Source organism: Eptatretus burgeri, chromosome 3 (genome assembly GCF_056783735.1).
Source record: "Eptatretus burgeri isolate ZD-2024b chromosome 3, Ebu_testis_v1, whole genome shotgun sequence".
Taxonomy (NCBI): Eukaryota; Metazoa; Chordata; class Myxini; order Myxiniformes; family Myxinidae; genus Eptatretus; species Eptatretus burgeri.
This window is the reverse complement of record NC_140963.1, coordinates 35,420,695-35,425,105: the sequence shown is the minus strand read 5'-3', so window position 1 is coordinate 35,425,105 and position 4,411 is coordinate 35,420,695. Positions and strand designations below refer to the sequence as shown.

At 46.9% G+C, this 4,411-nt stretch overlaps 1 protein-coding gene across 2 annotated transcripts in view; it reads left to right on the top strand.

The window, feature by feature from the left end:
* The first annotated feature begins 1,316 nt into the window (after window positions 1-1,316).
* Window positions 1,317-4,411, top strand: part of LOC147029677 (uncharacterized) — a 34,714-nt gene continuing 31,619 nt past the window's right edge. For both annotated transcript variants that reach the window (XR_015056012.1, XM_085872909.1), the window contains exon 1: window positions 1,317-1,678. The gene's annotated coding sequence lies outside the window, so the exon portion shown is untranslated. The remainder of the gene's footprint in view (window positions 1,679-4,411) is intronic.

Below are 4,411 nucleotides of genomic sequence, written 5' to 3'. Positions count from 1 at the left end.
CCTCCTCCCTCCCCTCTTCCCTCCCCTCCTCCCTCCCCTCTTCCCTCCCTCCTCCCTCCCCTCTTCCCTCCCCTCCTCCCTCCCCTCTTCCCTCCCCTCCTCCCTCCCCTCCTCCCTCCCCTCCTCCCTCCCCTCCTCCCTCCCCTCCTCCCTCCCCTCCTCCCTCCCCTCTTCCCTCCCCTCCTCCCTCCCCTCTTCCCTCCCCTCCTCCCTCCCCTCTTCCCTCCCCTCTTCCCTCCCCTCTTCCCTCCCCTCTTCCCTCCCCTCCTCCCTCCCCTCTTCCCTCCCCTCCTCCCCTCCCCTCTTCCCTCCCCTCCTCCCTCTCCTCTTCGATAGACCTCACGCTCCGGCCTTCCCTCGCGCCGTCGTCACCCCACCCCGCCCATTTGTCCTTGTTATTTCATGGTTTGGCCTTCGGTCCATCCCATCCCCTCCCCATCCCAGCCCCATCCCCCTGTTTTCTCCTCGCATACCTTTTCCCCGAGATAGAGAAAGAAAGACCCCACAGCTTCTTGTGGATAGCTTTTAGTTGGCGGCCCATGCCGGGCCTTCAAATGATTGTTTTTTTCCTCACTGTAGCTGTGTTTATTTCCTTTAGAAACCTGTCTCGGCTCGTATTTAATTCCTGCACGAGAGTAATCGCCCTCCTCCCCCTTCCTAAACATGACTTCTTGTTCCCGTTATTCGGCATTTGAAGCATAAACAAGAAAACATGGCGTCGTCTGTGTCGCACCCGACGACGTCAGCGTCGAGGATCTCGTTATTGCTACGGGAAACATAGTCGGTACTGACAAAGTTCGTGCAGCCTCACGAATGAACAAACGCGTGGTAATCTTCGTGTCTGAGACAGAACTGGTTCATGAAATCGTATCGACCGGACTATCAACAGACGACGGACATTTCGTGCTCGTCTCCCCTCTGGACACACCGGCCGTGAAGGTCATTATCTCGAACGTTCCTCCTTTCCTGAAGAATCATACGCTGATCTTCGAATTATCTCGTTATGGTACTGTGGTTTCTCAAATCACCATGTTACCTTTACGTAGCCAGGACGATCGGACGAAGCATGTGATGTCTTTTCGGAGACAAGCTTATGTGGTGCTTCCTCCCTCTAACGCTGAAAGAACCTTGAACATCGTTTTAAAACTCAAAATTGATAATCATGATTACCAAGTCTACGTAACCACTGACACCTTGAAATGTTTCGAATGTGGTAATTTCGGACACTTGAAACGATCTTGCCCAAAGTCAACCTCGTCGAACGATGAAACAAACCTCGTCAACAAGAATACGTCGTCGTCTTCTTCTTCCTCTTCTTCCTCTTCTTCCTCTTCTTCCTCTTCTTCCTCTTCTTCCTCTTCTTCCTCTTCTTCCTCCTCCTCCTCCTCTGTGAAGGAAGCGGATCCCGTGTCCGGTAATAAGGCCCAGGCCTCTCAGCCCGATAGTCTAAACAGCAAAACGAATGTTTGGGATGGTTTCACCATCGTTTCATCAAGAAAGAGAAAGACTTTACCTGATGGTCGTTTAACCCAGAAGAAAGGAGCATTTACAAACGAGGAATCTGTCGGGAATGTTCCTGCAGTTGAGTCTGACGTCACTCTACAAGGCCTACCCGGAATTGACCTGGAATGGACCCGGACCCCGGTACCTACAACCAACAAGTTTACCCTACTTGCCGGTGAGGACAGAGACGTCTCCCTTACAGAAATCGCTTTACCTGTTATTTCAGTGAAGAAAACTGTTTCACTCGTTAAAAACTCTCCTATTGGAAAGTCCATTGGCGGTGATACACAGACCACGAGTGATGATCCTGCTGTCACTTTGGTAAATGTTAACCCTGAATCCTTGTCAGCGGGAAATAGTGAAACAAATGTTAACCCTGTAACTGCTCCCAGTCCATCACGTGGTGAAGCTGAAAACGCAGGAAATGTTAAAATGGATGTTTTACGAGAGACCCCCACAGTCCTGAAAACCTCCACACCGTTGGAGGTCGATAACACCGTTACGGTCGAGGGAAGCGATATCGCTACATCCACTGATGGTGTTTCCGTTTCATCAACTCCCCCGATTATTTCCATTACTTCACCAGGAGATGTTCCCACAATGGAAGAGCACATAGACATGGTAACCAGTACAGATCCGTGTATCAATACTGACGACAGTATCGATATGCAGGACGGTACAAGCTTTGTGACTCGGAAACTAAAACCGACTCTTACGAATCTGACCTGGAGGAAGCAAACAGGAACAGTCAGGTGGAAACTGTGGAGAAGCTCACCAGTCAAAGTCCTACCCCCCCTGAACAAATAAGACTCTTCTTACAAAATACATACAGGAAACGCAATATAAACCTGACGGAATACTTTCCAGATCTATCGTCCTTCCTTGAGTGTGCTCAGGCTATCGTACGTAAGCCTGACTTATTCGGTTTCCACCAGACACCCTCTCACCGCTTAAAAAAATTGATTGCCAAGGCGAAAAGGGATCCTAATCAATTATCCCGCTTCTGATCTTATTCTTAGAAATTATCCCTTTCCTCATGGCCAGTTTCAAGATTGGAACAATAAATGTTAATGGTGGTGGGAGTCCGCTCCGCAAGATCCAAATTAAACAGTTGGTAGAGGTCAACGGTCTCGACATAGCTTTGTTACAAGAGACCCATGCCGTCCGATCTGTTCAGGCTCAGTGGCAACTATTTATGGACAAGGAATGTTTCTTCAGTAACAACTCCACATCGAAGGCAGGCATCATGTTTGTCTTGGGGAAATATTTCCATCCGTCCTGCCTTAAATTTACGAGTGTTATTGATGGACACTTTGCCTCCATGACCTTCTCTATTAATCAGGTCAAGTTCACTATTCTCAATTTGTACACTCCAAGCAAAAATGACGAGCGGATCTCCTTTTTTGCCGAACTGAGAAAATTCCTGCAAACACTGGATTTGCAGACTTGTCTAATTATTGGTGGCGATTTTAACTGTACTGTTAATGCTTCATTTGACCGGAACGGGCCGGAGCCCCAACCATGTACCGCAAAACTTTTTGCAAACATCATTGCGAAATATAATCTTCATGATATTTGGCGCGTGCAGCGCCCTTCTGATCGGTCTTATACATGGTGTCGTTGTTTAAACAACCACATCTCACTTGCGAGGCTTGATCGTATCCATGTAAATTCTCATTTATTACATAGAGTTTATAAATCCGATATCGTGCCTTCTGGTTTCTCCGACCATTCCCAAGCTCGAGTCTTTATTCAACTCTCTAAACCATGTCCAGGGAGCTCTCACTGGAAACTCAATAACAGTTTACTGGAAAACCTCAACTTCATTCAGGCCTTTGAATCCTTCTGGACGGCTCTCCTAGAAGAGAAGCTAAGCTGTTCCGTTAACTCGTTGATATGGTGGGATTTAGTAAGAACCCAAATTAAAGGGTTCTGTCAACAGTATCGTTTTTTTTTCTCAACAAGGGCTGACCATGAAGTTAAGAAAATATTACAGTTAGAGATTTTACAACTCCAACGGGTCATCGGACAAAATAATAGTAACATATAAAAAACCTTAACTGAGAAACAGTCCTTTATTAAAGGAAATAACCGAGAGGAATGCACGTGGTGCCTGAGTTTGGATGAGGGTGCGACACCTGAATGAGGCAGACGTACCAACCAAGTACTTCTTTTCCTTACAGAAACATCTTCCCAGTAAGCAGCTTTCTCAGCTGTGATTAGCAGATCCATCCATTACCTTTACACAATCAGAAATCAAACTTTTCGTGAAGGAATACTTTTCGAAAATATATTCAATGGAACAAATAAATCCTGTCAGTGTCGCCTCTATCTCCGTAGGCCTGTCAGTGTTGTGTGAAGATGGGCGTTCCCAACTGGAAAGATCCATCACCTTGGATGAACTTGGCACTGCCCTGCACGGCCTTGCCATTGGGAAAGCACCTGGATTGGATGGAATTACAACCGAATTTTACAAGAAGTTTTGGCACTTATTGGGTCCAGAACTCATTAACACCTTGAACGCAAGCTGCCAGCTTGGAGAGCTACCTCGGAGTTGCCGACGAGCTCTTCTTACCCTCATCCCAAAAAAGGGAGACATGCTGAGTATTGAAAATTGGCGTCCTATCTCTCTGTTATGTACGGACTACAAGATATTTTCAAAAGCCCTGGCATCACGACTTACTCCTTATTTATCCTCGTTGTTGAAAGAAGACCAATGTTACTGTGTCCCAAAAAGTTCCATTTATGACAACATCTCCCTTGTGAGGGACATCATTGAACTGTGCAAGGAAAACCCGAAAGATTTAGGACTTCTTCTCCTTGATCAGGAGAAAGCCTTTGACCGTGTTGACCATCGGTACCTTTTCAAAGTACTTGAGTGGTTTGGACTTGGTTCAACCTTCATCTC